The following is a 21,114-nucleotide window of genomic DNA, read 5'->3' on the forward strand; positions in this document are numbered from 1 at the left end:
AGATAGTTTTTGATGTTTTTCTCTCCCTCTCCCTCTCTCTCTCTCTCTCTCTCTCTCTCTCTTTCTCTCCCCTCCCTCCATTTCTCTCCCTCTCTCCTTCTTTTTTCTCTCCCTCCCTCCCTAACTTTCTCCCTCTCTCCTTTTCTCTCCCCTCAATGTCCTTCTCCCTCCTCGTCCTTCCTTTCCTCTCCGTTCCTCCACCCTCCTTCCTATTCTATTCTCTCCCACTCCCTTCCACTCTCCCTCTTTCTCTCTCTCCCTCACTTTCCTCTCTCTCTCCCTCCCCCCTCTCTCTCCCCTCCCCCTCTCAAAAACACATACCTCCCCTTTCTTTCCCTCTATCTCCCACCTCGTCTCCTTCATCCTATCTCGCTCTCTCTCTTAAATACACCCACCTCATCCCTTTTCTCTCTCCCTTCCTCTCTCCATTACACCCTCACCCCCTCCCACTCTCACTCTATCTCTCCCTCGTCACACTCTCTCTCTCTACTATTCAAAGGTTCATATTTCTGGCCACCACAACTTTTCTTGGCGATGAGAGAACTCTCCAACATATTGCAAACACCTTAACCCACGTCATGAACCCTGACCTGGCTGCGGAGACAGCATTCCTCACTGAACACTGGTGGTGTGCTGTGTTTATAAACACAACAATCTTTGGAGGGAAACTATGCTCCTTCAATTTACTTCATGGCTCTTTGGTACATCTCTGAGGGCAATTAAAATCACCAACACTTTTAATTTTAAACTGTGAATTCGAGCAGCCCTCGAAGGCAAGTGGCATTCCTGTTCATAATCGGAAGTGACGCAAAGGATTAATGTACAGGCCTGGATAGAGTGGATGTGGAGAGGATGCTTCCACTAGTGGGAGAGTCTTGGACCAGAGGGCACAGCCTCAGAATAAAAGGACTTACCTTTAGAAAGGAGATGAGGAAGATTTAATTTTGTCAGAAGGTGGAGAATCTGTGTAATTCATTGTCACAAACGGCTGTGGAGGCAGTCAATGAAGATTTTTAAGGTGGAGTTGACAGATTCGTGATTAGTAAGGGTGTCAAGAGTCATGGGGAGAAGGCAGCAGAATGGGGTTGAGAGGGAAAGATAGATCAGCCATTGTTGAATGGTGGAGTAGACTTGGGCTGAATGGCCTAATTCTGCTCTTATAACTTATCAACTGGTTAAATATAAAGTTACATCGGATCTATAGCACAAAACAAGTCACATGGCTGTTCTTGGCTTTTCTGGCCTTCATAAGCTTTCTCTCACATTGTTTTGTCTAACACTATCCACCAACATGTATGTTTAGTTTGCTTTAAAGATACAGTGTGGTAGCAGGCTCTTTGGCCTAGCGACCCCTATATACTATTTCTAACCTATAACTAGGGACAATTTACAGAGGCCAATTAACCTACAAACCCGCACGTCTTTGGGATGTGGGAAGAAACCGGAGCACCCGGAGAAAACCCACACAGTCAGCAGGAAAAGCTACAAGCTGTTTATTCTTTGAATAAAATAACCTACATACTGTGTGCAGCTCGATTGTCATCATGTATAGTCTTTTCACTGACTGGATAGCACGCAACAACTAGTTTTTCACTGTACCTCGATACACATCACCATAATAAACTGAACTATGAATTCTGTTTTTGAATTCTATTCTGAAATGATTCCTTAGACTTGGTTGGGTCATATGATAGACTTATATATATTGATCTACTGTCGAAGGGAAAAGGCCCACAAACATTCCCCGGAGCCAAGTGCGCTTTCATCAACCCAGGTAAGGTCTGAAGAAGGGTTCCCACCTGCAACGTCACCTATTCCTTTCCTCCTGTGATGCTGCTTGACCCACTGAGTTATTCCAGCATTTTGTGCCTAACACAGGTGAGGTCATCTTCATTACATTTAAGTCAGCTGTTCAAAGGCAATTGAACCATCCCACCAACAACTAGAAAGCAGTCGTGAGCTATTATCTACCTTTTTAGTTTTAGTTTTAGAAACAGGCCCTTCGGCCCACTGGGTCCATACTGACCAGCGATCCCCGCACATTAGTGCTATCCTACACCCACTAGGGACAATTTTTACATTTACCAGGCCAATTAACTTACAAACCTGTATGTTTTTGGAGTATGGGAGGAAACAGAAGATCTGGGAGAAAACCCACGGGGTCACGGGGAGAACGTACAAACTCTATACAGACAGCACCCGTAGTTAGGATTGCACCCGGGTCACCGGCGCTGCATTCACCGTAAGGCAGCAGCTCTACCGTTGCGCCACCATGACCGTGAGACCCTCGGACTATCTTTGATCAGACTTTACTGCACTTTATCAAGCAGATAAAGTGTTATTCACGTTATTCCCTTGATCCTGTATCCGTGGACGGTTCGACTGTAATCATGCAGAGTCTTTCCGCTGACTGGATGATACGCAACAAAAGCTTTTCACCGTACCTCGGTACACGTGACAATGAACTAAACTCAACTTAACTCAAAACTCAAAGGTAAGTAAGCTCCAATGACATGTAAAGAGTCATAGAGCCATACAGCACAGAAACAGGCCCGTTAGCCTAGTTCATCCATGCCGACAAAGATGTCCCTAGTCCCACCTGCCCACATCCCTCTATGCCTTTCCTGACCATGCACTTGTCCAAATGCTTTTTGAAATGTTGTTATTGTGCCAGCCTCGTCTACTTCCTCCAACAGCTTGTTCCATATACTCTCCACTCCCGAAACATTCGGGACAATTTACAGAGGTCGTTCAGCCTACAGACCCGCACGACTTTCGGATGTGGGAGGAAACCAGAGCACCCGGAGGAAACTCACGTGTTCATAAGGAGAACGTACAAACTCCACACTCACCGTTATTGAGGTCAGGATTGAAACCGCCTCTCTGGCACTGTGAGGCAGCAACTCTACCAGCTGCGTCATTCTGCCATCTTGATAATCCAAGCCCTTATGATCTTGTACACCTCATTAAGCCCACTTCTTCCCCTTTTATCCCCCACTCCACCCCAAAAGGGTAATCGCCTCTTTGCTCTCTTCCATAGAAATAATGGTATTTGTCTTTTCACACTCCAGCACACTCAGATCAACTCACTGAGATCAAATCCCAATGGGAAATATTGTCCTCAGAATCTTTGGGTTATCACCAAAAATAGCACCATCTTGTTAACCAGAAGATTGGTTGCTCCTATGTTTTGTTTCCAGCCAATCTTCTATCCGCACAAACGTTTTAGCCCCCACATCATTATCTTTGTCTTTATCTGTTCCCCATATCTATTTATTTATATTAGAATCATAGTGACACACAGGGCGGCGCAGTGGTGCAGTGGTAGAGTTGCTGACTTACAATGACAGAGACAAGGGTCTGATCCTAACTACGGGTGTTGCCTGTACTGAGGTTTATACGGTCTCCCTGTGACCGCCTGGGTTTTCCCTGAGTGCTCCGGTTTCCCCCCACATCCCAGAGACATAGAAACATAGAAACATAGGTGCAGGAGTAGGCCATTCGGCCCTTCGAGCCAGCACCGCCATTCAATATGATCATGGCTGATCATCCAACTCAGTATCCTGTACCTGCCTTCTCTCCATACCCCCTGATCCCATTAGCCACAAGGGTCACATCTAACTCCCTCTTAAATATAGCCATTGAACTGGCCTCAACTACCTTCTGTGGCAGAGAATTCCACAGATTCACCACTCTCTGTGTGAAAAATGTTTTTTTTCATCTCGGCCCTAAAGGATTTCCCCTTTATCCTTAAACTGTGGCCCCTTGTTCTGGACTTCCCCAACATCGGGAACAATCTTCCTGCATCTAACCTGTCCAACCCCTTAAGGATTTTGTAAGTTTCTATAAGATCCCCTCTCAATCTTCTAAATTCTAGCGAGACATAATTGGGTTTTGTAAATTGTCCCTACTGTGCAAGATAGAACTAGTGTATGGGTGATCTCTGGGTTGATGTCGACTCGGTGGGTCGAAGGGCCTGTTTCCACGCTGTGACATTAAACTAAACTAAACTAAACCAAACGACCACAGAAATCAACATCAATTAGGTCATAAGTAACAGGAGTAATTCTGCCCAAGACTACTCCACCATTCAATTGTGGGTAATCTATCTCTCCCTCCTAACCCCGTTCTCCTGTCTTCCCCCCATAACCTCTGACACCTGCACTAATCAAGAATCTATCTACCTCTACCTGGCCTCTACAGTCTTCTGTGGATTTAGCTCTGAACCAGAGCTAAAACTGATTTAGTTCAGAACCAAGACCCCTGTTACCCAACCAGTGTATTTGCAATGTGAGAGCTATAGTTAAGAGGGAGTTAGATGTGGCCCTTGTGGCTAAGGGGATCAGGGGGTATGGAGAGAAGGCAGGTACGGGATACTGAGTTGGATGATCAGCCATGATCATATTGAATGGCGGTGCAGGCTCGAAGGGCCGAATGGCCTACTCCTGCACCTAATTTCTATGTTTCTATGTTTCTATGTTTCTATGAGAGGAACAATATTCGGAAATCCTCAACAAAGTGCCTCTGCCCCTTTAAGAGGAGTCCGGAGCCGAATGCAAGGTTACTCACGACAATAAACAGGCTGCAAGCCAGTTAATGGAGTCACTAGACACAAACGCTCCTTAGATGTAAAACAACACAGAGGCTATTGATGGAGAGCAACACTGGGATATGTGTTAGGTACATCAAATATTAATATCCTGGAGTTATATTTGAAACAGATGTTGGAGTGAATAATGCATGCAACAGAATAAAAGTTGTTAAAAAAAAAACACTGAAAAACAGCCTTGTTCTTGTGGCCGCCACCAGCTGCAAGGTAGCGGGCTGATCTGTTGAAGGAAGAATGGGAGGCTGGGATTCCTCAGATGCCAAGCTCCTGATTTGGGTTGCATTACCAACAAGAGCAGCTGAGAGCTGCCCCGTTTAAACAAAATGCTAGGAGACTAACCCTCTGCTTCAGATCTGTCCGTGATCTACTGCAAGCTTCTGATGTTACATGGTTTACTTTAGTTTAGTTTAGTTTAATTCAGTTCACTGGGTGGTGAAGTGGTACAGCGGTAGAGCTGCTGCCTCACAGCGCTAGAGACCCAGGTTCGATCCTGACTATGGGTGCTGTCCGTATGGAGTTTGTATGTTCTCCCTGTGACCATATGGGTTTTCTCCTAATGCTCTGGTTTCCTCCCACACTTAGACGTACATGTGTTGTAGGCTAATGCCCCTGTCCCACTTAGGAAACGCCCTACTCAAGGTTTCCGTGTGGTTCCCGGAGGTTTTAGTCAGTCTCCCTACCTGCTTCCACTACCTGCAACCTCCGCCAACCACCTGCAACCTCCGGGAACCGCACGGAAACCTCGGGTGGGGCACAAAGTCTCCGTTCAGGTTCCCTAAGTGGGACAGGGGCATAATTGTTTTTTTGTAAATTGTCCCTGGTGTGTCGGATATAACTGGTGTACCGGTGATCGGTGGTCAATGCGGACTCGGTGGGCCGATGGGCCTGTTTCCATGCTGTGTCTCTAAAATAAACTAAATATTATTCTCCAGAGAAGCTGCCTGACCTGCAGATTTACTTCAGCACTTTGTGTCGTGTTTTGTGTACTGAGGTACCGTGTAAAGCTTTAGTTGTGTGCTAACCAGTCAGCAGAAAGGCTATACATTATTACAATCGAGCCATCCACAGTGTACAGATACAGGATAAAGGGAGTAATGTAAGAATCATCCTGGGTGGAAATCAGAAGGCAGGCTCTCATGCAGTCCTCCCCTACTCCAGGCAAGGAACCTGCTGGCACTGCTCCTTCTCCCTGACCACCTTATACCCACTGAACGTGCTGCTGGAGCTGGTGGCGGGGGCCGATAGTCAGAGTCACACAAAGTAAAAACTGGCACTTCAGCCCAACTTGCCCTCACCGACCATCATGTCCCATCTACACTGGTCCCACCTGACTGCATTTGACCCATATCCCTCTAAAACTGTCCTAGCTATATACCTGACCAAATGTGTCATACATGTTGTGATAGTGCCTGCCTCAACTACCTCCTCCTGCCGCTCGTTCCATACACCCAGCACACTATGTGTAAAAAAGTTGCCCTTCATGTTCCTATTAAATCTTTCCCCCCTCACCTTAAACCAACGTCCTCCGGTTCTTGAACTAGGATTTATTTACCGTACAGTATAAAAGACTGTCCATTTACCCTATCAATTGGCCTCATGATTTTATATACCTCTATAAGATTATGATAAAACGTCACTGTGCCTTTTACAGCTTGCCAACATCTTTCCTTTAAACATGGTGCCATAAACTGAACACAACACTCTAAATGCGACCTCACCAACATCTTATACAACTATAACATGGATCTTCCCCCAAACTTCTACACTCAATACTCGGACAGATAACGCCTTTATGACCACACTATCTACTTGTACCATTAACACAGGTTACTGGATTGTAAACCCCTCTCTTCCTTTCCCAAGGGCTGTCCTTGATGGGAGATCCCTGTGCTTTGGCCGAGGGACAGGTGGACTGCTGAGAAGGCAAAGGAGTGACTCACTCTGATCTCTCGTTCCGTCGGGCTCGAGTCCCTCATCTTGCAGGGAGCCTGAGCGGCTTTCGATTTCCAGCAGCTGCTTTTGCACATTTGAACAAAAATTATATATTATTCCCCAGCTTGTTAGTGGAGGAGGGGGGGGGGGGGGGGAGTTTGAGAGGCAGCAGCTCGTCAAAAAGAGCCTTTCTTTGGGTTTTAGTCCGTGAAATACTTTCCTCCCACGCCCCTTAAAGGGGAACTTGACAGAGCTGTTCGATCTCAAGGAACACCTGATTGCCAAGGAACTATTTCCTGTGGTTTAGATCTTGCAGGGCACGCCAATGCCTTTTGTCGAACATGACTTCCATTCCCGGCACTCTGCAAGTACTTTACATTGAAATGTATCTACCTTTTCATGCAAAGTTATTCTCTCTGCCCTATCCTGCCGCTCTGCCAACTGTAGTTAGCTGAAAGTTTAGCTTAGTTTATTGTTATTATGAGTACATGTGAAAAAATTTGTTGCGTGTGGTCCAGTTAGCGAAATGACTCTATACATGACTGCAATCAAGCTGTCCACAATGCACACATATACAGGATTAAGGGAATAACGTTTACTGCTAAATAAAATCCAAAAAAAAATAGTCCAAGGGTATATGGTAGGTCCGGATGGCTCTCTAGTTAGTAATAGGATGGTTCAGTTGCCTGATAACAGCAAGGAGTAAACTGTCCCTGAATCTGGAGGTGTGTGTTTTCACACTCTGTACCTTGTGCCAGATGGGAGATTGTAGAAGAGGGAGTGACCAGGGAGAGACTTGTCCTTGATTATGCTGGTGACCTTGCCGAGGCAGCGTGTAGTGTAGATGGAGTCAATGGAAGGGAGACTTGTTTGCTTGATGGTCTGGTCTACGTCTACAACTCTGTGATTTCTTGCGGTCTTGGATGGAGCAATCATGACCCTTTGAAGGTGCAGCATGGTCCTCCTATGATCCTTCACGCTGCCTCGAGCATGGTCCTCCAAGGGCCACTGCCCATGCTTTTGTTCATCGAACATAGATCAGTGCAGCACAGGGACAGACCCTTTGACCCACGATGTCTGTGCCAAACATGATGACACACCAACTCTTACCTTCCTGCACACAATCTATACATAATCCAAATATCCCTCCATTCCCTGCACATCCATGTGCTTATCCAAAACCTGTTAAACACCACTATCGCACCTGTGTCCACCACCACTCCTGGCAGCACATTCCAGGCACTCTCAACCCCCTGAGTTAAAAACATGCCCTGCACATCTCCTTTCAACTTTTGTCCACCTCATCTTAAAGTTATGCTCGCTAGTCTACGATATTTCCTGGTGGAAAAGGCTCTGACTATCTATCCTATCTCTGCCTCTCAGAAAGTTATATACTTCTATCAGGTCCCCCCCAACCTCTGATGCTTCGAAGCTCCAGAGAAAACAATCTAAGTCTGTCCAACATCTCCTTCTACCAATCACACTCTAATCCAGACACCATTCTTCACATCACCAGAAACATAGAAACATAGAAATTAGGTGCAGGAGTAGGCCTTCGGCCCTTCGAGCCTGCACCGCCATTCAATATGATCATGGCTGATCATCCAACTCAGTATCCCGTACCTGCCTTCTCTCCATACCCCCTGATCCCCTTAGCCACAAGGGCCACATCTAACTCCCTCTTAAATATAGCCAATGAACTGGCCTCAACTACCCTCTGTGGCAGAGAGTTCCAGAGATTCACCACTCTCTGTGTGAAAAAAGTTCTTCTCATCTCGGTTTTAAAGGATTTCCCCCTTATCCTTAAGCTGTGACCCCTTGGCCTGGACTTCCCCAACATCGGGAACAATCTTCCTGCATCTAGCCTGTCCAACCCCTTAAGAATTTTGTAAGTTTCTATAAGATCCCCTCTCAATCTCCTAAATTCTAGAGAGTATAAACCAAGTCTATCCAGTCTTTCTTCATAAGACAGTCCTGGCATCTCAGGAATCAGTCTGGTGAACCTTCTCTGCACTCCCTCTATGGCAATAATGTCCTTCCTCAGATTTGGAGACCAAAGCTGTACGCAATACTCCAGGTGTGGTCTCACCAAGACCCTGTACAACTGCAGTAGAACCTCCCTGCTCCTATACTCAAATCCTTTTGCAATGAAAGCTAACATACCATTCGCTTTCTTTACTGCTTGCTGCACCTGCATGCCTACCTTCAATGACTGGTGTACCATGACACCCAGGTCTCGCTGCATCTCTCCCTTTCCCAATCTGCCACCATTTAGATAATAGTCTGCTTTCCCGTTTTTGCCACAAAAATGGATAACCTCACATTTATCCACTAAGGATACAAGGTGCAGGAGTCCCTTATCCACTAAGGATACAAAGTGCTGGAGTAACTCAGTGGGTCAGGCAGCACCTCTGGAGAACGTGTATAGGTGATGTTTCGGGTCGGGACTCTTCTTCAGAACCAAAACATCACCTATCGGTGTTCTCCAGAGATGCTGGCTGACGTTGAACTACTCCAGCACTTACTCCAGCACTTTGGACGGCACAGTGGTAGAGCTACTGTCTACCTGGGTTCGATCCTAACTACAGGTGTTGTCTGAACAGGGTTTGCAGATTCTCTCTGTGACCTTGTGGGTTTTCTCCAGGTAATCTGGTTTCCTCCCACATTCCAAAGACTTAATGGTTTGTAGGTTAATTGGTTTCGGTAAAAAAATAGTAAATTTGACATGGTGTCAAGTCAAGTCACATTGATTTATATAGCACATTTAAAAAACAATTCTCATTGGCTAAAGTGCTTTACATTTGTTATAAGAATAGTATAAACAAACAAACTGCATACATATGTACATATAGCCCTCGCTCAGTGGACGTCAGGAAAGGCTTGGGAGTATAGATAAGATTTTAGTCTTGACTTGAAGGAGTCGATGGAGGGGGCAGTTCTGATGGGAAGGGGGATGCTGTTCCACAGTCTAGTAGCTGCAACCGCAAAGGCGTGGTCGCCCCTAAGCTTATGCCTAGACCGCGGGATATTCAGCAACCCCAAGTCGGCCGATCTGAGGGACCTGGAGGTGGAGTGATGGGTGAGAAAACTTTTAATGTAGGAGGGGGCAAGCCCATTGAGGGCTTTGTAGACATAGAGGAGGGTCTTGAAATGTATATGGAACCACACAGGGAGCCAGTGGAGAGAGGCCAGGATCGGGGTGATGTGGTCCCTTTTTCGGGTGCCCGTCAGGAGTATCGCTGCGGCGTTTTGGACCAGTTGCAGGCGGGACAGGGAAGATTGGCTGATGCCAGTGTAAAGAGAGTTGCAGTAATCTAGGCGGGAGGAGATAAATGTGTGGATGATCTTTTCCAGGTCATCAAAGTGGAGGAATTGTTTTATTTTAGCTATCGTCCGAAGCTGAAAGAAGCTAGCTTTTACCACGGCATTGACTTGTTTGTCAAATTTCAGTGCTGAGTCAAATATCACGCCGAGGTTTTTGACGTGAGGTTTGAGTAGTGGGGTAAGGCTTCCAAGACTGCCTGCTATCATTTTGATTGAGTCCGAGGGGCCGAGAAGGATGACCTCAGAGTTACTCTCATTTAGTTGGAGGAAGTTCTGGGCCATCCAGCACTTTATATCCTCGAGGCAGCTGGGAAAAGTAGATTTGATTAGTTTTTGGGCTTCAGGGGGAGATAGAGTTGTGTATCGTCTGCGTAGCAATGTCAAGTCAAGTCAAGTTAAGTTTATTTGTCACAGATCAATAGAAGGAAATGCCGTGCCTTTAATGACTTGGCCTAAGGGGAGCATATACAGGGAGAAGAGAATGGGGCCAGAGTGTGTAGGATAGTGCTAGTGTACGGGGTATTCGCTGGTCGGTGCAGAATTGGTGGCCTGTTTCCGTGCTGTATCTCTAAAGCCAAGTAAATCCCAATAATGATGCCTTAGTTATTACAACCCGTCATGGTTTGTCAAAGTATGTTGTTAGCTGTTGCACTTATGGGTTTTATTTCACACAGCAGGTGACAGCAAAGACGGTCAAAGGGAAATCAAGATGGTTGTGTGGAATGGAGGGACTTCAAATACCTCAGGAAGGAAGCAGCAATGAGTAGATCCAGAATTAAAAACAGAGGCTACAGCTGTGATTGACAGCTGCCTCACAGTCACGAGGCAGCAAGCTCCACTCATTCAGGATACGGGTTATGGGGAGAAGGCCAGAGAATGGGGTTGAGAGGAAAAGATAGATCAGCCTTGACTGAATGGTGGAGAAGACGCAATGGGCCGAATGGCCTAATTCTGCTCCTATGAATTTATGAACATTACACAACATACTTATCAGGGATTATGCAACATGACAGGAGGGAGTAGCATAAATACCCTCCATCCCTTTCCTTCTCATAACATAAAACTAGAGGTTGTACATAGAATGGATTATGGTATTACATAGCTGGCACCTAAAATTAGGTTCCACTGTACTGTTTTGTACTGTATTAACTTCTAATAAAATAAACAAAAAAACAAAACAAAACAAAAACAAAAAACCTCCATCCCATAAACAGTTGACAGCACAGATGCACAAATATATTCATCCAATATTATTAAGTCTCACCCCAGTCACCCCCTCCTCCCCTCTCCCATCAAGCAAGAGGCACAGAAATGTGAAAATGCACCCTCCAGATTCAGGGACAGGTTCTTCCCAGCTGTTATCAGGCAACTGAACCATCCAACCAACAACTAGAATGTGGTCATGACATCACTCACTGGAGACCTTTGAACTATCTTTGATTGGACTTTATTCAATGTTATATCTTTGCACTAAATGTCGTACCTTTTATCCTTTACTTATGCAGTGTGGACGGCTCTATTTTGATTTTTACTGGATAGAACGCAAAGACGAAGCTTTTCACTGTATCTCGGTACATGTGACAATATTCAACTAAATTAAAAGGTGCTTAGTTTAGCTTAGTTTAGTTTATTGTCATGTGTACTGAGGTACAGTGAAAAGCTTTGTTTTTGAGAGCTATCTAGTCAGCGGAAAGACTATGCATGATTACAGTCAGGCCGTCCACAGTGTAAAAATACAGGCTGCAGGGAATAACGGTTAGTGCTTTCACCTCCACCAGAAGCCGACAGTTTTTACAGCCTAATGCCCCTGTCCCACTTAGGAAACCTGAACGGAAACCTCTGGAGACTTTGCGCCCCACCCAAGGTTTCCGTGCGGTTCCCGGAGGTTGCAGGTGGTTGCCGGAGGTTGCAGGTAGTGGAAGCAGGTAGGGAGACTGACAAAAAACCTCCGGGAACCGCACGGAAACCTTGGGTGGGGCGCAAAGGCTCCAGAGGTTTCCGTTCAGGTTTCCTAAGTGGGACGGGGGCATAAATGTCACTGGTGACTCCCAAGAGCTGGTCCACCTGGGACACCAGAAAGAGGTCTTTTATCCAGCATAGCTGGCGACTGTTCCTAACGTGGCATCGAGGGAGCAATACCCACGCTGCAGACCAGAGTCTGGGGCAGGGACCTCAGCCCAAGCCTAGAACCAACTGGCCACCTGCATGGGAATTGGAAATGTGGATCAGATGAAAGGCAGGCAGAAGTGGTGAGGAACGAGGGAGGGTGAGAAGAAGGAGATAGAGAGAGAACGAGAGAGGAAGGAGGGAGAGAATAAGAGGGGATGGGGAGGAAAAAGGAGAAAGAAACAGGGACGGAGAGGGAGAAAGGAAAGGGGGTGGGACGGGGAGAGAATGAGAGGGGGAGGGAGGAAGAAGAGAGTAGGAGAAGGGGGAGAGAGAGGGAAAGGGAGAAAGGAAAAGGAGAGGGGGAGAATGAAAGGGGAGGGTGGAAGGAGGGGAGGGAGGAGGAGGAGAAGGAGGGAGAGGGAGAAATGAAAATGGGAGGAGGAGGAGAAGAGGGAGAGGAGAAATGAAAATGGGAGGGAAGAGGGGGAGAATGAGGGGGGGGAGGAGGAGGAGGGAGGATGAGGAGAAGGAGGAGGAGAGAGAGAGATAGGAAGAAAAATGGGAGGGGGAGGGGGAGAATGAGAGGGGAGGGAGGAGGAGGAGGGAGGAGAGGAGAAGGAGGAGGGAGAGCGATGGAGAGAGGAAGAGGGGGAGCAAGAAAGAGGGAGAAAGATAGAAGAACGAGGGAGAGAAAGAGAGGAAAGGGAGGTGGAAGAAATTGGGGGACAAAGACGAGAGGTAAAGAGAAAATAGAGTGGAGGGAGAGAGGGTGAGGGGAGAGGGAGAGGGATAGAAGGGGTTAGGAAAGGAAGGATGAGAGAGGGGGAGAGGGAAAGAGAAGAGGAGAGAGAAAACAGAAGAGAGAGGGGGGGGGCAGGGAGAGTGAGGAAGGAAGAGGGAGGGAGGAAGGAAGAGGGAGGGAGGAAGGAAGGGAGAGAAAGGAGGGATAGAGAAAAAGGAGGGAGAGAAGGAGGCGATGAAGAGAAAAATAGGGTGGAGGGGGGAGAGAAATAGGGGGGGGGAGGGAGAGGGAGAGGGAGACAGGGATTGAGGAAGGAGGGAGGGAGCAATAGAGAGAGAGGGAGGGAGAAAGGTAGAAAGGGAGAAAGAGGAAAGAATGAGAGAGAAAGAGGGAAGAAGAGGGAGGGGCAGAAAGAGGGAGAGATAGGGGAGAGGAGAAACAGATTGAGTTCCAGACCCCATAATATTTTTCTCCACTCACTTCAACTAGTTTAGTTTAGTGATACAGCGCGGAAACAGGCCCTTCATCCCACCGGGTCTGTGCCAACCAGCATTAACACAATCCTATACCCACTAGGCACATTTTTTACATTTACCAAGCCAATTAACCTACAAACTTGTTCGTTCTTGGAGTGTGGGAGGAAACCGAAGATCTCGGAGAAAACCCACGCAGGTCACGAGGAGAACATACAAACTCCGTACAGACAGCACCCGTAGTCGGGATTGAACCCGGGTCTCCGGCGCTGCATTCGCTGTTAGGCAAAACTTTACCGCTGCGCCACCGTGACCATTTAACGTAAATGTATGTCCTGATGACTGGCCACTCTGCAGTCCTTTACGGCTGCCTTATCTCAGCATTTCCTAATTTCACACACCTCGGTTAAATCCTGCCTGCGTTTGTTTCCCCTCCCCTTACTCTCTCTCCTCGTAACTCTAACCCTGCGCAACTGGCAGTTTCCTGGTGTAACTCCTCAGTCACCACATGCCAGCTAGCGTGCGGTTCCCAACAACTGCAGCTTGACCTTTTAAGTTACAATTTTCAGGTCTTCTATCAGAAGAGCTGAATCACAACAATACCACGGCACAATGTGGTTATAATGCTGTGGGAAGAATAAACCGCCTCGCCAGCTTGTGGTTAGATTGTTTTCCACATTTATGGTCATGTAGGACTCGAGGTTCTGAACCAGTGGGAGCCATAGGCAGGCTGAGCCTCTAGGGCCTGTCCCACAAGCATGCGACTCCATGCGGCAAGCGCGACCTAACGTGGTCGCTTGAGCCGTACGGCCTCGCGGGGCCAGTCCCACTTCGATTGCCGGAGCCGTATGGAATTGTGCGGGGCTGTTCCAGACATCGCGCGGGGCTCCGAAAAACTGACCGTGTTCAAAAATTCCGCGCGGCAACGGCCCGCCGGCCCGCAGCCGCCTCAAAGCCGTACGCACCCGCCTCGACGGGCATATATGCAGCATCTCGACGCCGTACGCAGCATCTTGATGCCGTATATGTCACGCGCGAACATCCCGAGGACTTCGCTCGAACTTCACGTCACTCACTCGACCTCCGCGCTGCCCCCGCTTCCAGTTTGGTCGCGCTCGCCAAATGCAGGCGCATGCTGGTGGGACCGGCCAATTACGGGGATCACTCAACCTCCGCGCGGCCCCCGCTTCCGGTTTGGTCGCGCTTGCCGCATGCAGGTCGCAAGCTCGTGGGACAGGCCCTTCCTGTTCCTTGGAGCGCAGGAGGCTGAGGGGTGATGTTATAGAGGTGTATAAAATCATGAGAGGAATTAATAGGGAGAATGCACAGAGTCTTTTATCCAGAGTCGTGGAATCAAGAACAGAGGACATATGTTTAAGGTAAGGGTGGAAAGATGCAATAGGAACCAGAGGAGCAACATTTTTACACACAGGTAAATGGAATAGGAAGGAATACTTTATAGTCACATGTGACTAGGCACAGTGAGATTATTTCCTGGCATACACAATGTAGACAAATAGCAGCCACCTAAGGCACTGACAAAGTTACAAAGCACGCCGGCTGCCCCTTCTCTGTGTGTGTGTTCGCCAATAGTTCCCCCACACCAGGTCCCCATTGTCCTTTGTCCCCCTATTGTCCATTGTTCTTCCCCTCCCTCCCTCACGGCGGTTCCCCCCACGCTCTCGTCGACTCGTGAGGCATCGCCACCGCCGGGAAGCGCTGCCAGAGAAGTAGTCGAGGAAGGTACAAAAACAATATTTAAAAGACTGAGTTCGACCCTGACCACAGGTGCTGTCTGGGTAGAGTTTGCACGTTCTCCCTGTGACCGCGTTGGATTCCTCCAGGTCCTCCGGTTTCCTCCCACATCCCGCCCCCCCTCACGCGAATCCAATGTCCTCTCGTTCTTCATTCCCCTACTCTGGCAAAGAGACTCTGTTCCTCTCGTGATATTGCACACCTCGACTTTGTATACAAGCGAGCCAATAAACAGTCTCCTGCCCATGGGGAGGTGAAGGAGGAAAGATTTAATCGTAGTCTGAGGGATAACGTTTACACAAAAAAGGGTGGTGTGTGTGTATGGAACGAGTTGCCAGAGGAGGTAGTTGAGGCAGGGACTATTGCAACATTTAAGAAACATTTAGACAGGTACATGGATAGGACAGGTTTAGAGGGATACGGGCCAAAACGCAGCAGGTGGGACTAGTGTAGATAGGACATGTTGGTCAGTGGCGAAGGGCCTGTTTCCATACTTCATGATTGTGACTATGAATCTTAACCTTGACTGTCAGTATTAGAGACTCCAATTCCGATAAAAACCCCTTTGGATTACACAAGTCCAATGAATGTTCAGCTCGATGAACCTGAATGAGCAAGCGTTGCCTTCTCTGCCAGCTCTGTCGATTGAGATACGGGTGATAATTGCTGGCCTTTCCACTAAGCCTCGTCTCCCGCAAATGAATACTAAAAATAATGATCTGCTTTCTGCCTGCACCTGTTTCCCTTCCAGTTACTGACCTTGCAGCAAAGCCCAGCGGGCCCTGGATTCCAAAACTCGACAAGACTCCCAACAATGCAGCAGGTAACGCAGTGACACTTCATCTATTTGTGTCGTCAGCAGCTTAAAGTCAACCCTTTCATTCAGACGCCCTCTTTCTCCTCACTGCCTCAGGGGCGGCACAGTGTTGCAGCGGTAGAGCTGTTGCTTACAGCACCGGAGACCTGGGTTCAATCCTGACTATGGGTGCTGTCTGTACAGAGTTTGTACGTTCTCCCCGAGATCACCTTTTCCCCAGGTGATCTGGTTTCCTCCCACACGCCAAAGACGTGCAGGTTTGTAGGTTAATTGGCTTCAGTAAATTGTCCCTAGTGTGTCCCTGCTGCCCACAATGTCCATATCGAACATGATGTTATTAAAATTAATCTCCTCTGCCTGCACGTCATCAGTATCATTCCATTCCCTGCATATCCATGTGCCTATCCAAAAGCCTCTTAAATAACAATATAACCATATAACAATTACAGCACGGAAAACAGGCCATCTCGGCCCTTCTAGTCTGTGCCGAACACTTATTCTCCCCTAGTCCCATCTACCTGCACTCAGATCATGACCCTCCATTCCTTTCCCGTCCATATACCTATCCAATTTCTTATTAAATGATAAAATCAAACCTGCCTCCACCACTTCCACTGGAAGCTCATTCCACACAGCTACCACTCTCTGAGTAAAGAAGTTCCCCCTCATGTCACCCCTAAACTTCTGTCCCTTCATTCTCAAGTCATGTCCTCTTGTTTGAATCTTCCCTACTCTCAGTGGGAAAAGCTTATCCATGTCAACTCTGTCTATCCCTCTCATCATTTTAAAGACCTCTATCAAGTCCCTCCTTAACCTTCTGCGCTCCAAAGAATAAAGACCTAACTTGTCCAACCTTTCTCTGTAACTTAGTTGCTGAAATCCAGGCAACATTCTAGTAAATCTCCTCTGTACTCTCTCTATTGTGTTGACATCCTTCCTATAATTAGGCGACCAAATGCCATTATCACATCTGACTCTACCCCTGGCAGCGCGTTCCAGGCTACCACCGACCTCTGTGTTAAAAAAAAACTTGCCCCGCACATCTCCTTTACTCTTTGCCATTCTTTACTTAACACAACGGTCTCTAGTCTTTTCCACCGTGGCAAGAAGGTTCTGACTGTACACCCTATCTCTGGCTCTCATAATTATATTTAGTTCTATTCTTGAGTTCATGTTTTATACCCCTGTCCCACTTAGGAAACCTGAACGGAAACCTCTGGAGACTTTGCGCCCCACCCAAGGTTTCCGTGCGGTTCCCGGAGGTTGTAGGTGGTTGCCGGAGGTTGCAGGTAGTGGAAGCAGGTCGGGAGACTGACAAAAACCTCCGGGAACCGCACGGAAACCTTGGGTGGGGCGCAAAGTCTCCAGAGGTTTCCGTTCAGGTTTCCTAAGTGGGACAGGGGCATAACACAGTTCTCCCGTACCAGGTAGCAATGTGGAGTAAAATAGCTTCTATATGCATGGAGCCAACAAGTGCCAATGAAAATGGACTTAAGGTTAAATAATATCAAAGTAGTTAATCAAGGTTAGAGTGATAGAGTTATACGGCGTGGAAAATAGGCCCTTCGGCCCAACATGCCCAATCTACACTAGTCCCACCTACCTGCATTTAGCCCATATCCCTCTAAACCTATCCTATCCAAGTACCAGCCTAAATGTTTCTTAAATGATGTGATTGTACCTGCCTCAACTATCTCCTCCAGCAGTTCATTCTATACACTCACCACCCTTTGTGTAAAAAAAAGCGCCCATCAGGTTCCTATTAAATCTTTCGCTTCTCACTTTAAACCTCTGTCCTCTGGTTCTCCATTCCCCTACTCTGGGCAAGAGACTCTGTGCATTTACCCAATCTATTCCTCTCATGATTTTGTACACCACTATAAGATCACCCCTCATCCACCTGCACTCCAAGGAATAGAGTCCGAGCATTACACGATCATCCAATATTTGGAGACTTTACATTTTAGCGATACAGCATGGAAACAGGCCCTTCGGCCCAGCGAGCCATGCTGACCGGTGATCACCCGGTACACTGGCATTATCCTACACGCTCAGGACAATTTACAATTTTTACCGGAGCCAATTAACCTACAAATCTTTGCGTCTTTGGAGTGTAGGAAGAAACTGGGGCACCCAGAGAAAACCCATGTCGCCCACGTGTGCCAACTCGGTACAGGAACTGTGGTCAGGATCGATACAATACAATACAATACAATTTATTACAATTTATTTGTTGTCATTTGAACCCAGAGGTTCAAACGAAATGTGGTTTCTGCAGTCATACACACAAGAAGAAGAACCAAGACACAACACAATTTACACAAACATCCATCACAGTGAATCTCCTCCTCACTGTGATGGAAGGCAAAGTCTTATCTCTCCCCTGCTCTCCTCGTTCCCCTCCCGATGTCAGAGTCAAAGCCCCCGGCGGGCGATGGTAAATAAGTCCCGCGGCAATTATAAAGCCGCGCCGGGTGATGCAAGGCCGCGCTCTGAGTCTTGGTATTGGAGTCCCCGGCGGGCGCTAACAAGTCCCGCGGCCATTTAAAGCTGCGCCGGGCGATGTAAGGCCCCGCTCCAGGTCATCCTCAACCCCGCAACTCGGGCGGGAGAAGTCGAACCTGGGTCTCTGATGCTGTGAGGCAGCGACTCTACCGCTGCGTCACCGTGCCGATCAGACGTTATTGAATTATACCTGCTTGTAAAAATTCATCCACGTAGGCCAGTCGGGACTCTCGTTTCCTGCTCCAGTCTTATCCACAGTACCGTCTGAAATGCCATTATCTCATAACCAGGGCATCCAAGTGGAAATTGACATAGGCAGCTCTAACCTGTCCCTGTAAAGTGATATCTCCCTCACTCACTCACTCCAGAGCACAACAATGCTGCTTTCATGCACTATATTTAGATGCACCAAGGCTCTGCCAATGCACAGAGATTACCGAGGTGAAAGGGTTCAGATATACAAGTAACACCCTCTGTAATATGCCTGCAGATGAGAGCAAAGTGAAGTGATGTGGGGTAGGGAGGGGTGGGTCGGGTACAAGCACGGAATTAGGGTGACTGTATAATCACTTGTACAAAGGTGCATCCACACGATGAGAATGTGTGTGTGCGTGTGTGTGTGTGCAAGGTTTGTGACGGACAATATCTCTGCCCCTAACTTCAATAACGGCAACCAGATGTGGTCAAGCTGCAAAGGATACCGGGATGTTGCCGGGACTCAAGGGACTGCGCTGATGGAAGAGGTTGAGCAGGCTGGGACCTTGTTCCTTGGAGAGCAGGAGGATGAGGGGTGATCTCATAGTGGTCTACAAAATCGTGAGGATTAAATCAGGTAAATGCACAGAATCTCTTGCCCAGAATAGGTGAATCAAGAAACAGGGGACATAGGTTTAAGGTGAGGAGAAAAAGATTAAATGGGAATCTGAGAGGTAACATTTTCACATTAAGTGTGGTGGGTGTATGGAACGAGCTGCCAGAAGAGGCAGTTGAAGCAGGTACTATTGCAAAGTTTAAGAAACATTTGGACAGGTACATGGTTCAGACAGGATTAGAGGGATTTGGGCCAAATGAAGGCAGATGGGAGTAGTGTAGATGGGGCATGTTGATCAGCGTGGGCAAGTTGGGCCGAAGGGCCTGTTTACATACAGTATGACTCTCTGGCAGTCTGACTTTTCTCTGAACAATACTTGAGTAAAAAGAAGAAGCTGTTTAGTACACTTGCTTTAAAATGATGAGTGCTAGATTTTGAATGAGTTAATGAGGAAACAAATCACGCCTTTACTTCCAGATAACAAGACTGGCAAGTGATAATGGCTCCATGAGGACAGTACTAGCTAGATGAAAACTCCAAACAGAAATTCAGGCTGTGTTTTACGCTACACATGAAAGGGTGCAGTACATACAGACTTTGAAATAAATTCTACATGGGATGTTCAGTTCAGTTCAGCAGCAAAGGTCTGGCACAAAGGGCCGAATGGCCTACTCCTGCACCTATTGTCTATTGTATTGTCTATTGTCACAACAGGGCAAAACCTTAGAGCCACAGGCGTAGTCTTCCATTGGATACAAGTTGCAATCAACAGCCTTCATGTTGTAGCAAGTCAAACTCTTACCTGCCAACTCTGCTGGCCGCCTGCTGCCAATCTGCTGCGTTGGTCAAAGACTCTGTGAAATTCCCTCCAATTCAGTCACTCAGGAACGGGAAGACAGACCATCGCAACCATTCAGAGCTGTGGGGGGAAGAGGACTTGAGTTAGAACGTAAAACTCCAGCGGTGGGAGTCAGCAGGCAGCTCTCCTGGTGAAGGCGGCTGTGTACTGATCTATAAATATTGACCTCGCCAACACTTGCTCCTCAGCACATGGCACAGGTCCCTGTTATTGTACACCGCGGTATCAGCACAGAGAGGCACTGCTCGATCCCGCAGCCCCTTGCGCAGCTGTGGGCAACAGAATCACACACAGCAGCACGATGAGCCCAGTAATATTGCCAGCTTCACTGCCAGCTTCACTGTGACCAGAGAGGGAGGGAGAGAGAGAGAGAGAGAGAGAGAGAGAGAGAGAGAGAGAGAGAGAGGGAGAGAGGGATTCAATTTTGACTACGGATGTTGTCAGTACAGAGTCTATATGTTCTCCCCGTGAACGCGTGGGTTTTCTCCGAGGTCTTCGGTTTCCTCCCACTCCAATGACGTACAGGTATGTTGGTAACTTGGCTTGTAAATGTAAGAATTTTCCCTAGTGTGTGTAGGATAGTGTTAATGCAAGGGGATTGCTGGTCGGCGAGGACCCGGTGGGCTGAAAGGCCTGTTTCTGCGCTGTACTAAAACTAAAAAAAAAAACTAGATGTCATTGTTCTATCTGGGATATCTATATACGTTTAAAACTTTGTGTGTGTGTGGGTGTACGACATTTTGTGTTCGCAACGTTTCTCCTCGAAAACCAGACCCAAAAACACGGAGATTTTTACAATTTTGGTAAGGATTTATCTTATGAGTTCAGAAATCCACTCCTTGGTCAATTATTTCCCCAGATTTTGAATAAAATTGATTACAAAACTAATTTAAAAATATTATTGCCGCTTGAGCTGCTGACGTCACAATGCCTTTGCCCCCCCCCCAGCTGGACTCCCACCCCCGCCTGCCATCTCCCCCCACCTCACCCCACCCCCGTTCCCTCTCCCCAGATCAGGAGGTCCCCCCACAGCAAGTTCGCTCCTCCCATCCATACCCTCCTCCGTCTCACCCCACCCCCTCCCAACCCTCCCCCCTCTCACCCCCGTCCCCTCTCCTCTCACCACTTCGCCACTCTCTTTCCCCCCCCTCAACCCCCCATCCCTTCCTCCCACCTCT

The 21,114-nt window shown here is 47.6% G+C and overlaps 1 protein-coding gene across 1 annotated transcript in view; it reads right to left on the reverse strand.

Annotated features, from left to right (window-relative positions):
* Positions 1 to 21,114, reverse strand: part of bmpr1ba (bone morphogenetic protein receptor, type IBa) — a 405,420-nt gene that overhangs the window by 194,537 nt on the left and 189,769 nt on the right. The window contains exon 3 of the mRNA XM_055641394.1: positions 19,880 to 19,996. The gene's annotated coding sequence lies outside the window, so the exon portion shown is untranslated. The remainder of the gene's footprint in view (positions 1 to 19,879; positions 19,997 to 21,114) is intronic.

This window comes from Leucoraja erinacea, chromosome 1 (genome assembly GCF_028641065.1).
Source record: "Leucoraja erinacea ecotype New England chromosome 1, Leri_hhj_1, whole genome shotgun sequence".
Classification (NCBI taxonomy): Eukaryota; Metazoa; Chordata; class Chondrichthyes; order Rajiformes; family Rajidae; genus Leucoraja; species Leucoraja erinaceus.